The 14,683-nt window shown below is 44.3% G+C and overlaps 1 protein-coding gene and 1 pseudogene across 5 annotated transcripts in view; both read left to right on the top strand.

The window, feature by feature from the left end:
• The first annotated feature begins 2,755 nt into the window (after positions 1 to 2,755).
• On the top strand, positions 2,756 to 4,068 carry LOC102440611 (annotated as a pseudogene).
• Positions 4,069 to 14,425: 10,357 nt separating this feature from the next.
• ZNF148 (zinc finger protein 148) overlaps positions 14,426 to 14,683 on the top strand; it is a 142,681-nt gene continuing 142,423 nt past the window's right edge. For 4 of the 5 annotated variants that reach the window (XR_002830265.1, XR_002830266.1, XM_014459271.2 and 1 more), the window contains exon 1: positions 14,427 to 14,651. The gene's annotated coding sequence lies outside the window, so the exon portion shown is untranslated. Of the gene's footprint in view, positions 14,652 to 14,683 lie in introns of all 5 variants that reach the window. The other variant, XM_006092840.3, reaches the window with a different exon arrangement.

A 14,683-nucleotide genomic window follows, 5' to 3' on the forward strand; every position in this document is an offset into this window, starting at 1 on the left:
AAAAGATAGCCTGTGTGGAGCTTACATTTCTCCCTTGGATTTATTGCTTTTAAAAACTTGCCATCTCCAGCCAATCAATGATTCTCTCTCATCATTAATGTTTCTGTCTCTCTCTCCCTCTCCCTTCCTCCCTGAAATCAATAAAAATATATTTTAAAAAATAAAATAGGGCAATGGAAACTAAAGAGAAAATAAACAAATGGGACTACATCAAAATAAAAAGCTTTTGCACAGCAAAGGAAACCATCAACAAAACAACAAGAAAGCCCACTGCATGGGAGAACATATTTGCAAATTTTATCACCGATAAGGGTTTAATCTCCAACATTTACAGGGAACTCATATAACTTAACAAAAGGAAGATAAACAACCCAATAAAAAAATGGGCAATGGACCTAAATAGATACTTTTCGAAAGAAGACAGAAGAAAGGCCAAAAGACATATGAAAACATGTTCAAAGTCACTAATCATCCGAGAGATGCAAATCAAAACGACAATGAGGTACCATCTCACACCTGTCAGAATGGCTATCATCAACAAATCAACAAACGACAAGTGTTGGAGAGGATGTGGAGAAAAAGGAACCCTCCTGCACTGCTGGTGGGAATGCAGACTGGTGCAGCCACTGTGGAGAACAGTATGGAGCTTCCTCAAAAAACTGAAAATGGAACTCCCATTTGACCCAGTGATCCCACTTCTAGGAATATATCCCAAGAAACTAGAAACACCAATTAGAAAGGATATATGCACCCCTATGTTCATAGCAGCACAATTCACCATAGCTAAGATTTGGAAACAGCCTAAGTGCCCATCAGTAGATGAGTGGATTAAAAAACTGTGTTACATCTACACAATGGAATACTATGCTGCAGTAAAAAAGAAGTTCTTACCATTTGCAACAGCATGGATGGAACTGGAGAACATTATGCTAAGTGAAATAAGCCAGTCAGAGAAAGATAAATACCACATGATCTCACTCATTCATGCATAATAAAGACCATTATAAACTTATGAACAAAAACAGATCCAGAGACAGAGAAGCATCGATCAGACCATCAAACGTTAGAGCAGTGGGTCTCAACTTGTGGGTCGCAACCCCTTGGTGGTCGAACGACCCTTTCACAGGGGTCGCCTAAGACCATCCTGCATATCAGATATTTACATTACGATTCATAACAGTAGCAACATTACAGTTACGAAATAGCAACGAAAATAATTTTATGGTTGGGTCACAACATGAGGAACTGTATTTAAAGGGCCAGAAGGTTGAGAACCACTGCCTTAGAGGGAAGGTAGAGGAGGGTGGGGGTAAGGGGGAGAGATCAACCAAAGGACTTACATGCAAGCATATAGGCCAGTTATGGCGAACCTATGACATGCGTGTCAGAGGTGACACACGAACTCATTTTTTTGGTTGTTTTTTCTTTGTTAAATGGCATTTACATATATAAAATAAATATAAAAAATATAAATCTAGAATGACAGCACGTGTGGATTGGCGGCCGCCTCTCGGATTGGGTTGTTTGGGACTCGGAAGAAGACTTGTTTGTGACTTTGCCAGCAGGTCAGTCTGAGGCTTAACCCTATATCGGCTCCCCACATCTGTTAAAAGATCAATACAGATTCTTTTTTTCTTTAGACTCAGTATGGCACATCTTCTCAATCTAAGTTCTGTACTATCCACCTTCTTACCCTACTTATCCTCTATAGGGGGGTCTGCAGCACCCTGGTGGAGTCCTATCCGTCCCAAGTGTGGGGGTTCTCATTGGGGGGGCTTACCTAGGGGAATCCTGTTCCAGCGGTTCCCAAAGGTGTGGATGGAGTCGGCGAAGACTAACCACCCTCTTCCTACAGTGGAGTCCTATCCGTCCCGAGAGTGGGGCTTACCTAGGGGGCTGGGGGGCTTACCTAGGGGTCCTTGTTTGGGTGCCGATGTGGGGTTGGGCCTCGGACTGACCTGTTGGTGGGGTCACAAGTGGGTCTTCTGAGTCTTGAATGGCCCAGTCTGGGGAGTGGCCGCTGATTTGCACGCGCTGTCAGTTAGAAAGTGAAGATGGGGGAATTTGTCGGAAAACTGTCCACCCTTGCTGCTTGGCGCAGTCGCTGCTGGGAGGAGACATCTGCACGGCTTGTGTTTTGGGGGACCTGGCGTGTGTGGCATATGTTTGCTCCCCCTCTTAACGTTATGTGTTTTAAACAGGACCACCTCCCCAAGAAAGGTTGTTTCCCCAGGTGAGGATTTTTCCCTGGAGTTAGGGAGGGAATAAAACCCCTTAACTAAGTGCCAGGTGGGTAATTAATCACTTTAACTATGAACAATCACGCTTAAGCTACATAATCTTTACTTAGGATAATCTCCTTCAGTTACTTCCTTGTAGCTTAATAGAACAATAGAGTAACCTTGGAATGGAGATAAGAAACACCCTAACCTTTGGAATAGAATGGATAGGATTAAAACCAACTGGTATAAATACAGATGTAACAAGACAATCAAGAACTTGGCTGGAGATCCTAGCTAGAGAACCTGACTAGACTGCTGATCAACTGAATGCTGTCTCTGTGTCATTCCTCCACACCTTTGGGAACCTCTGGACCTGCTGGGGTTGGACCCCAACAATTTTATAAACTACCAACTTTCTAAAAAATTAAATCTATTGCGGGTTGGGGAGGGAGGGCTGCTGAGCAACCATCACTGACAGCAGAGGCCCCAAGGCAGAGGCTCCAGGAACCAGGCACAGCAACTAAACAGAAAAGATGGGCAAGGAGACCAATGATGACAAGAAACCGACAACTAAATTTGAACTAGAGCGAGAAACAGAACTTCGCTTTGAGGTGGAAGCGTCTCAGTCAGTTCAGTTGGAGCTGCTGGCTGGCATGGCCGAAGTCTTTGGCACCGAGCTGACCCGGAACAAGAAATTCACCTTTGATGCTGGTGCCAAGGTAGCTGTTTTCACTTGGCACGGCTGTTCGGTACAGCTGAGTGGCCGCACCGAGGTGGCTTATGTCTCCAAGGACACCCCTATGTTGCTTTACCTCAACACTCATACAGCGTTGGAGCAGATGCGGAGGCAGGCGGAGAAGGGAGATGAGCGAGGCCCCCGGGTGATGGTCGTGGGCCCCACCGATGTGGGCAAATCCACAGTGTGCCACCTGTTGCTCAACTATGCAGTGCGTTCGGGCCGCCGGCCCACTTATGTGGAGCTAGATGTGGGCCAGGGCTCTGTGTTTATCCCTGGTACCATGGGGGCCCTCTACATTGAGCGGCCGGCAGATGTTGAACAAGGATTCTCCATCCAGGCCCCTCTGGTGTATCATTTTGGCTCCACCACTCCTGGCACCAACATCAAGCTTTATAATAAGATTACATCTCGTCTAGCTGATGTGTTCAACCGAAGGTGTGAAGTGAACCGAAGGGCTTCTGTGAGTGGCTGTGTCATTGACACCTGTGGCTGGGTCAAGGGCTCCGGTTACCAGGCCCTGGTGCATGCAGCTTCAGCCTTTGAGGTCAATGTGGTTGTGGTTCTGGATCAAGAACGACTTTACAATGAACTGAAACGGGACTTGCCTCACTTCGTGCATATTGTGCTGCTCCCTAAATCAGGGGGTGTGGTGGAGCGCCCCAAGGATTTCCGGCGGGAATGTAGGGATAAGCGTGTCCGTGAGTATTTCTATGGATTCCGGAGCTGTTTTTATCCCCATGCCTTCAATGTCAAATTTTCAGATGTGAAAATCTACAAAGTTGGGGCACCCGCCGTTCCAGACTCCTGTTTGCCTTTGGGCATGTCTCAGGAGGACAATCAGCTGAAGCTAGTACCTGTCACCCCTGGCTGAGATATGGTGCACCACCTCCTGAGTGTCTGCACTGCTGAGGGCACGGAGGAGAACCTCTCTGAGACCAGTGTGGCCGGTTTCATCGTGGTGACGAGTGTGGACCTGGAGCATCAAGTGTTTACTGTTCTCTCTCCAGCCCCCCATCCACTGCCCAAGAACTTCCTTCTCATCATGGATATCCGGTTCATGGATCTTAAATAGAGATCACGGAGTCTTGCTGCCTGGGGCATGGAGATCTGTGGGGCTGAAGAGGGAGAGTCTTTTGAGGCCAGGCTGACCAGTAAATGGTGGACTAGTAAAAAGCATGTATTCTACCTCTTAAAACAGGTGGTGGTAACTTAACTACTAATCTTGAGCCAAAAGGAAAACCATGAGACTATGATTGGTTTCTTAGATCACCTAAGGTGCCACTTCAAATTCTCTAAGGCCCTGGAGAATCCCATTTCTTTAACCAGTTACTGTGTGGACTCATTTTTTAAAAAAATCACTGCTTTATAGGCTATATACAGTACCTGTTACCTTATTTTTCCAGGATGTACGAGTGTATTAGAAGGACTCTTTACAATAAAATTCAAACTTGGAAAAAAATATAAGTCTTTGTTTTACTATGGTTGCAAATATCAAAAAATTTCTATATGTGACATGGCACCAGAGTTAAGTTAGGGTTTTTCAAAATGTTGACACGCCGAGCTCAAAAGGTTCGCCATCACTGATATAGGCCTAACCAATGGATACAGACAAGAGGGGGGTGAGGGCATGAGTGGGGGGGATGGAGGGTAATGTGGGGATAAGGACACATATGTAATAATCAATAAAAAACTTAAAATAAAATAAAAACTTACCATCTCTTAAATAGTGTTATTATTTATTTGGTTACTTATTCATTGTTTCTTCACTTCACCAACATCTATCCTCAGGATCTAGAACAACTTTCACATAATATGTACTCAACAAATAGTAGTTGAATGAAGGAACAAAGTCCTGCAACAGCCTCCAGTGACTTCTAAACCTTTTTTTACCTTGACCTACAGGAAGAAAAACATTTTACACTGTGATCCAGTAAAGACTCACCCTCATGCCCTTGCCCTAACCGGTTTGGCTCAGTGGATAGAACATCGGCCTGCAAACTCAAGGGTCCCAGGTTCGATTCTGGTCAAGGGCATGTACGTTGGTTGCGAGCACATCCCCAGTAGGGGGTGTGCAGGAGGCAGCTGATCGGTGTTTCTCTCTCATCGATGTTTCTAACTCTCTATACCTCTCCCTTCCTCTCTGTAAAAAATCAATAAAAATATATTTTTTAAAAAAAGACTCACCCTCATGAATGTATACATATATAATTAAAAATATTTCCCAGCTGGCATGGCTCAGTGGTTGAGAGTCAACCTATGAACAAGGAGGTCAAGGTTCAATTCCCGGTTGCGAGCTCAGTCCCTAGTGGGGGCCATGCAGGAGGCAGCCTATCAATGATTCTCTCTCATCATTGATGTTTCTCTCTCTCTCCTCCCTCCTCTCTGAAATCAATAAAAAAATATATTTTAAAAAAGTATTATTATGTGTGGTGCTGTCTGATTATGTGTGAAGTTGTCCAATATTATTTATTATATCCTATTATGTTTCATGAAAAAAACCCTCTGCCATTTAAGTAAACTTTAAATTTGATTTGAGCATCCACTAATGGGACTTAACCAGAAGTTTGACAAACACTGCCCTAATGCATCCTCCACAACCAGACTGTTCTTACTAACTCAGAAGTCTTGTCATGTTACTTCCCTGCAAAAAATCCTTCAATGGCAATCTGTTAGTCTCAGGCAGTTTTTCCCAAACATCAGTCATTTATGGCTGTTCATGTACCAGCTATAATATAATATATTCAATTTTTGTTTGTAAATTGAAACACTTTTGTCACTCAGCCTCATCTTAAGCACTAATGTAAGAGAAGTAATATGTTAGACGCATGAATTATATATTTTTCTAGTGCGTATTAAATCCATTCACTACCCAAATAAAAACCACTGGACTGTGTGCCTTCTAAAATCCTCTTGTTTATCACCTGGCCACACTTTGGGGAAACCTGCTCTCAGGATAAAGGTCAGATGCCTCAGCTTAGCCCACGAGGCACTCTGAAGCTTGCTGGTGCTTTCCACCGCAGTCTCATTTTCTTTTACCACTTCCTGCATTCATTCATTCTGAATGACTGGCAGGCCCCTGAATGCGCTAAGCTCTCTTTGGCTCTAGGACTCTGTACTGCCACCTCCTTCCTCTGCCTAGAGCTCCACCAGAACCCCCACTCACCCCTTTTCAGGTCTCAGCTAAAATGTCGCCTTGGGAAAGCAGTCCTGGCTGCGGGGCTGGGCTGGGTGTCCCCCAGGACCCTATGCTTAGCCCTGTCTGGGAGTGTGTCCCCCTGAAGTGAAGCAGTTTCTTCACCATGTTTCACTTCAGCTGAAGGCTGAGCTCCTCTTGGGGAGGAAGAGTATTTTATTTTCCATAGTATGTCTAGTATTTGGAACAGCACCATAAATTTAATAACGATCTGGTTGAGGAACAAAAGGACACCTGTATGGATTTCTCAAGGAAACGAATATTGCTGACACTCAGCATGTTGTCTGAAACATACTAGGCATCCAAAAATGTTGTTAAGTGATTGAAAGAAGTGAGGGCTGATCCTCACCCTGGGAACATTACTTTCAAAAAAATTATTTGAGAGATGGTCTCAAATTCTAATGTCTTTGCTCAATGTGACATTATTCTCTCCTTCTTGCCCAGGAAGAGGTCAGAAATGAGGTCAGAATGTGTGTCTGTGGCCTAAGAGACTTTTGGTCCCTTGATAAACAAGCCTGCGTAGCAGAGGACCAGTCTGTCGGGAAGGCCACAGCACCACGGGGAGAAGTAGCTATAACGTAAATAGCAAATGTTTGACTTGATCTTAAAATCCATGCTTCATACACGGGTTCAGCACATTTAATGTTATTTTACTATAAATTCAGAATTTGATGCCATTATTCCTCTTTGCTGAGATTCTAGAATATAGCCTATGTGACTTTTAAGACTGATGGTAATAATTTTTCTTAGAATGTGTGCCATAGGGATATATGATAAAGGTTTTTACAGTAACTAAATTGTACTCCAAGACTTTTATTTTTCTTTTCTCTGTTAGCTCTACTATCTGGCACCTTGGGGAATGGGGCATTTGGTATAAATGGAGTCTCCAAATAACTGATGTTTAATGTTGTCAGCACCAAACCATTATAAAACAAAAGATATGGACACTTTCCCAATATGCCGTATACTTCCCTGGCTTTTCAAACAAATGCCCCAAATATTAACTGCTGCATGCTGACTCGGGGCTCTCCCTATGGAATCAGTTACTTGGATGTCATATCTGTTCATGCCAGAGGTCTGCGGAGCACTCATGCAGACTCAGATGCCACGGGGCCTCAGGCTAAGTGGGTGATGACTTCAGCTGTGACATTGAAATTCATTTTTTTTGCAAACAAAACCAAACCCCAAATCAGCTGATTTCTAAATCCCCCCTCCCCTTTTTTTCTTGGGTGGAGTAGATGATGTGTATTGGTTCTCCATTTTTATAATCAGCATGGAAGACTTATTCACAATTATAAAACAGGTTCCTCCCCCCACCCCCACCCTTTTCATAAGGGAAGAATGAAGCTTACTAGTACGTAGCCGTATAATTTTTTTTTCGGAAAAGTATAAAATAAGTGTCTTTATGAAATGTCAGTGAAAGAAAAGGTAAAACAGCCTTTTCCCATCAGACAACCATCTACTCTTCGTTTCATTCGATATCACTACTATAGATCACTTCCACCTACTTTTCAGTTTGCATTTGCTCTTCAGCCTTACTTGTTCACATTTTTTCATGGGGCATGAAGGATTATTTTACAATCATTTCAAGATATGTGTGTGTGTGTGTGTGTGTGTGTGTGTGTGTGTGAAAGGACTAGCTGCAATGAATATAATGAACAGCATAAACCAGTGGTCGGCAAACTCATTAGTCAACAGAGACAAATACCAACAGTACAACGATTGAAATTTCTTTTGAGAGCCAAATTTTTTAAACTTAAACTATATAGGTAGGTACATTGTTATTAACTTAATTAATAATTTTGGATTGAGTACTTAGTATTAACAACATGAGTTCAATACACAAATATATTTATGGAATGCCTATTATGTATCTAAGGCTGGAGATAACATGACATCCTTCTGGAGCTTACATTCTAGTGAGGAAGATCAACTCTAAATAAATAAATAGTCACATCAAATAATTGCAGTTGTCATGAGTGCTAAGGAAGGAAATAAACAGTAAGTGAGAGAAGTTATTTAGCAAGGTTAGGCATTTAAACCCCTCTAAGCAGATGTTTCATTTTATAATAATAAAGCCACCAACACAAAATAATTACAATTCTTAAATTGATGACAAAAATACCTGTAGGATTTGCAGCTGGTTGGAAAAATACAGGTAACTTTATGCTTCGAGTAGGTACTTTTGTCACCCAGGCGCAATTTGCGGATGGACTAGCACTAACCACTGCACAATGAGACTGCTGACTGACTGGCTCACTCAACTCGTGTATGAATCTCGAGCGCCTTCCCCGCGCTGCTTATCCCGAGGCCCACCTGTGCCGCGTCTCTCCTGTCACCATGTCACCAGACCGACCGACCGACACCCCCCACTTCCGAACCACTTCTTCAAAATAGACTCGCCCAGGCCGAAAAACGACTTTTGCGCATGGGCCCGAAGTTTCAATCGCACTGTACGTGTGCGCCCGCACGTGGCATTTTGTGGAAGAGCCACACTCAAGGGGCCAGGGAGTCGCATGTGGCTCGCGAGCCGCGGTTTGCCAACCACTGTGCTAAAGCATAGTTATCTCAGAGCTGATGAACCCAGACCTTTTTACCTCTTCTGTTGTTTTGCACGTGGGCTTTAGTAAATGTTTACTCTGAACATTGGAAGGTAGGAAACTGACTCCTTTGTGTTGGTTTCCATAATTGTTTAGCAACAGGGTAGTTTTAATATTCCCTGGTAAGCCCAGAATTCTAACATGCTTTTAAATTTAAATTTTAAAAAGATAGTACAAACAAGAAAGAAAACGTTCATTACTACATTGTATCACGTTATCTGGCAATAAGCAAATGTATAAAATCTTTAAAAGCTCTAGAATAATAAAAAGTTTCCATCTGCTATTCTATTTTATGAAAACTCACAGATTTAATGTACTAGTAGTTAACTTGTCTTCATTCTGCTTAAAGTTTGGGAAAGGATAGGTGGGAACTTGATTCACTGGTATTTGCTGAGTAGAAGCATCTTTACAATAGCCCAACTTCATCAGCTTTACACATAAACTTATTCAGGCAAAGACTGTGCTCAGAAATAAATTCTCTGAGTAATGTGATATATTTTTATGCAACTTAATTGCTTAGGTTTTTCCTTGCTCCATCTACTTATCATATGCCCTTTTTATTGCCCATGCCAAGCACACTGTAATATGTTTTTCCACTTATATAGATTTTTATATTTGTATAGTTTCTGTCTTCTGCTTCAATCCACTTTCAGGAACTAATTTTTTCCCCCCATTGGATTTTATTTTTAGGAAATGTGGTTCAGCACCATTCTTAAGTTCTTCTTAATAGTAAGAATAACAATAACTATACTACTGCTACTATCTAAAATACATAGAACATTTAACTATGTGTCAGATATTGTTCTAAATATTTTACATGTATTAAGATTTAACATTCTTAACTACCTTAAAGAGGAAGTTGCTATTATTTAGCCCCATTTTTTAGGCTGGGCACTCGGCAGCATAGGGAAGTTAAGCTAGCAAGTGGCAGAAGCAGGATTTAAACCACGGAGGGTATAAATGTATGTACTTTTATTTATTTAAGAGAGAGAGTTGGAACATCAATAATGAGAGAATCATTGATCATTTGCCTCCTGCATGCCCCCTACTGGGGCTCTTGTCAACAACCTGGGTATGTACCCTGACCGGGAATTGAACCGTGACCTCCTGGTTCATAGATCAATGCTCAACCACCAAGACACACTGGCTGGGCTAAACTGAGGAGGTTTTAATTGCAATCTGTAGACTTAACCACCAAGCTAATCTCGAGGTACTAATAGAATTGTATCCTCATAATTATTGCTTTATTTTATTTTCCTTTCCCACTGGTATCATCCTGGTCCAAGACCTTGTGTTCATTTATTCTTATGTTCTTGGCCATCTTGACTTTTCCCTCACGTCTTTTCTGTATCCCTCTAAACCAAGTTGATGAATTTCAGTGCAATTGAGTACCTCCCTTAGATGCTCCTGAGAGATGGAAGGCTACTTATCTTTGTAAACTCAGGAATTCATTACATAAATTCTACATACTAAGTAAGAGAGAGTAGGCCTTCCATTAATTTAAAATTTTTATTTATTGATTGATTTTTAGAGAGAGAGGGAGGGAGAGAGAAACATCAATTTGTTGTTCCACTTATTTATACATTCATTGTTGCTTGTTGGTGTATCTGAATGACACTAACCAACTGAGTCACCTGGCCGAGGCTCATTCATTAGTTTTGTGTTTTTTTTAAAAACAGTTTTATTGAAGTATAACATATACAAATAGCTGCACATATTTAATGTGTACCATTTGATGAGTTTGGACATATGCAAGCCCCATTGATACTACACTATCACTACATTCAAGGCAATAGATATATCCAATATCTCCCAAGCTCTGTCTCTCCCTCTCTCCATCCATCCCTCTTCTTCCTCCTTCCCTTCTCCCTCCTCCTCCTCTCTCTCTCTCTCCCTCTCTCTCTCTGAAAGAACGCTTAATATAAGATTTGTTAAGAAAAATTTTGAAGTACACAATACCATATTGTTAACTGTAGGCACATGTTGTGCAGCAAAGCTCTAGAACTTATTCATCTTGCATAACTGAAACTTTATACTCATTGAATAACAACTTCCCATTTCCTGGCTCCCCCCTCCCCCAGCACCTGGCAACCACCATGGTATTCTCTGCTTCTGTGAGTTTGACTATTTTAGGTAACCTCCTATATGTGGAATCATGCAGTATTTTTCTTTCTATGTCCTCCAGGCTCATTCATGTTGTCACAAATAGAAGGATTTCTTTCCTTCCTTTTATTTATTTATTTGTTTACTCATTTATTTTTTGTTAATCCTCACCCTAGGATATTTTTCCATTGATCTTTTTTTAGAGAGAGTGGAAGGGAGAGGGGAAAGACAGAAACATCGATGTGAAAGAAACAAATTGATTGGTTGCCTCCTGCATACACTCTGGCCAGGGTCTGGGCCAGGAAGGAGCCTGCAACCAAAGTACGTGCCCTTGATCAGGATCGAACCCAGACCCTTTGGTCTGCAGGCCAATGCTCTGTCCACTGAGCGAAACTGGCTAGGGCAGATTTCCTTCCTTTTAAAGGTTGAATAATATTCCATTGTATGTATACACATTTTCTTAATCTATTCATCTGTTGATGGACACTTAAATTGTTTTCATAGCTTGGTCATGAATTTGAGAATATATTAATGATCTGCAAGTGCCCTTCAGATCTGAAGCAGGAACTCAGGGGCAGGTGTCCCAGGGAAAGATGGCCCATTGGAACAGGAAAAGCCATTTTTCTCCTGGGTCCAGTAAAAATGACAAGATGTGGAGGGAGGCTCCTGTGGGCCAATCTCTGACAAGGCTATGAATTTAGGGCTTTGCAAAAGGAAACCAAGTTTCTCCTTAAGGTAGAACCAGACTTCACAAATGGCTCATGCTGCAGGCAACACAAGGGTACAGAAGCCAGCACTTTCACAAATTCCTGAGCTTGAGAGGTCCAGGATGCTTGAAAGATGGTTAGTATAGAAAGTTCTGAAGACCTGGTGAAATCTTTGGGGACAAGAGATGGACGTACAGTCCTCTTATAAAGAAGCCAGAGGGCCCAAACCGAAGAGAACCCATTCCAGAGCCAGAGGAGAAGAGGCTCTGGGAGACCCGCCAGCTCGGCCAAGGGTGAACCTGAGGAGGGGTGGTGAAGGATTGAATAAAAGACAGGCAAGAGAATAGAGCTGGGGCTTGGTGGATCTCCCGTGCCTGGATGAGGACACAAAAGACCTAGCCTGCAAGCTGATGCTTTATTTTATAGTCTGATTAAAACAAGGGTAGATTTACATGTATACAAATGTTATTTTGGCAACACTTGCCGCACCTCCCACAGCCCATTAGCTACTTAGGAAGGAATTAGGGAGGGCTACAAGGTCCGGCTTAATTATGCTAGGAGAGCTCTGCCCTTCAGGCTGGGACTTGTTTGTGGCCCTGCCACAGGTCAGCTGAGGCTTGACCCTAGAGCCGCTCCCTACACATCCCACCAATCAAAGCAGCGGTTCCAGCCCTGTCTGGGTTAGGCCACATCAGGTAAGATAGACGGGTGGACGTAGGCTGAATCTGACCCATAAACAAGTTTCATTGTTGTTATTAATCCTCACCCAAGGATATTTTTCCACTGATTTTTAGGGAGTGGAAGGGAAGGGGAGGGACAGAGAAACATCCACGAATTGGCTGCCTCCCAACACATCACCCCTCCCCCGAGGGCCAGGAATGGAGCCTGGGGATGGATGAAGCCTGCAACCAGGTACATGCTCTTGACCAGAATCGAACCCGGGACCTTGGGCACTATAGTTTTTTAAATATAGTGTTCTTGCCCTGACTGGTTTGGCTCAGTGGATAGAGCGTTGGCCTGCAGACTGAAGGGTCCCTGGTTCGATTCTGGTCAAGGGCATGTGCCTTGGTTGCGGGCACATCTTCAGTTGGGGGTGTGCATGAGGCAGCTGATTGATGTTTCTAACTCTATCTCTCTCCCCTCTCCGTAAAAAAATCAATAAATATATTTAAAAAAATATATAGTGTTCTTTATTCAGCTCATGTGAGATAGTTATTGTTTCTTAGTTATGGTGCTGAGCAGAGAACTAGATCTATTCCTAATGGCAAACCAACCAACCTTAGCCCACTGGGTATAATCTCCAGGCCTTCAATCCTTTTCAGTTATTAGTTTTCCTGTTACCTAATATTCAGAGCCTGCTTCTTTGCTGCCAGAGGTGCTTTTCATTTTAACCTCTGAATTTGATGCCACTGCAGATGCTGGAAGTTGCCAGAAGGCTGTCCTCCAGATAACTCTCTTGCTCTAGCTTGAATCACTGTTTTGTTGCAATTAGCATTCAGAATATGCACTGTCATTTCATTGGAATATATGTATTTTAATGGAGAAAGCACACTGGAGAGTTGATTGTGGAACTGTGGCTCATCCTTGTTCTTCTTAGTTACCTGTGTCTAAATTAAGTTGAACTCCTGGGCCTCAGCTATTTCTAAATAGGCCTCACCATTTACTAAGGTTAGTGCCTGGGGGTACATTAACCTTGCAGACACTAATCTAATTCAGTGCCATCACAAGTGCACAATGCCGGAGTTTGGAATTTTGCCAGAAAGCACCATTCAAATGAACATTCAGTTGCCAAGGGGTGGAAAGGTGGGTGTGGACAAGGGAAGAACTCCAGAAATGGTTCTACAGATATTTTAATGCCTATCCTCTCCCTCTCCCCTCAGAGGTTAAGTACTGCAGATACTAAATCAATCTTCACTCGATTATGAAGAAACAGTAAGGAGTTTCTTCCCATGGTTAAAAGTGGCTGATACTCAGGTAATCACTCGACATTCACCGAGCATCTTTTTTGTCACCTGGATGACCTTGTGCTAGGGTGGGGACATCACGATGAGTAATTGCAAACCACCCAGTATGCACGGGCACCTCAGGGTGCCCAACAAATGCTGAATGAAGGCGCCGCTCCGGAGCTCACCATGTGGCTGAGGTCACCTGCAGGGCCTCCCAGGATTGAGACATCCTTGCGCAACTCAGCATTACCAGGCGCCTGCGAGATAGACGGAGAAGTTTTGGGCCCCAGGTAAAGTGAGCGGAAAATACCATGCCAGACCTTGCGCAAAGAGGTCCGGGGCCGTATCTCTAAATCTGTACGCTCACACCCTGCATCTGTTTGCAGACACCAACCGGGTTGGCTCCCTTCAAGGGCGCAGGGCTGCCGCTTCCGGAAAAGGGGGCATTTGGGGTGGTGGGAGGATAACGCAGGAAGGTGGGGAGGAGGGGGCTAGGGAAGAGAGGAGAAACGAAAAAGCTAAGACATCCTGGCAGATGACCTTTCATCTACGCCCCCTTCCCTTTCTCTTCCCCGCGCCTGAAACACCCGACCCCCGCGCCCTCCGCTTCTCAGCACGCGAGGCACGAGGAAGGCTAAAGGCGGGCATCCACTCAAAGAGATCCCCCCAGTTCCGATCTGTTCCCAACGGCCGTCCTCCCAGACGCAGCCCGGGGGACCCGGAGCGGGGACCAGCCTCCCCGGCCACGCCGGGCGGGTGACACGCGGGCACCGGAATCGAAGCCACGCTGGGTCTTCCCCGCTGGGTCCCGGGACCAGGGCGAGCGGGCGCCGCGCGGCGCTTCCCATGTGCGGGGCTTCCCACAATGCACCGCGCCGGCAGTGGCGGCGACCGCGGCGGCGCTCTAGCCGCGGCATGTCTGCGTCTCTACTGCTCTGGGAGGAGGAAGAGAAGGAGGAAGAGGAGGAGGAGGAGGAGGGGGAGGAAGAGGAGAAAGGCGCAGGGGTGGGAGCAGTTGCCGGAGCTGCTACAGCAAAAGTTCTCCCCCCCCTCCCCCCTTCCCCTCTTCTCAAGGTCCCCAGAAAGGTTGGAGCTGCTGCCGTCTGCAGTCGGTGACCGCGCGACTCCGCACCCGCCCGCGGTAAAGCGCTCGGCCTGGCAGGCCCGGCCCGG

The sequence above is a fragment of the Myotis lucifugus genome, unplaced genomic scaffold, assembly GCF_000147115.1.
Source record: "Myotis lucifugus unplaced genomic scaffold, Myoluc2.0 scaffold_105, whole genome shotgun sequence".
Taxonomy (NCBI): domain Eukaryota; kingdom Metazoa; phylum Chordata; class Mammalia; order Chiroptera; family Vespertilionidae; genus Myotis; species Myotis lucifugus.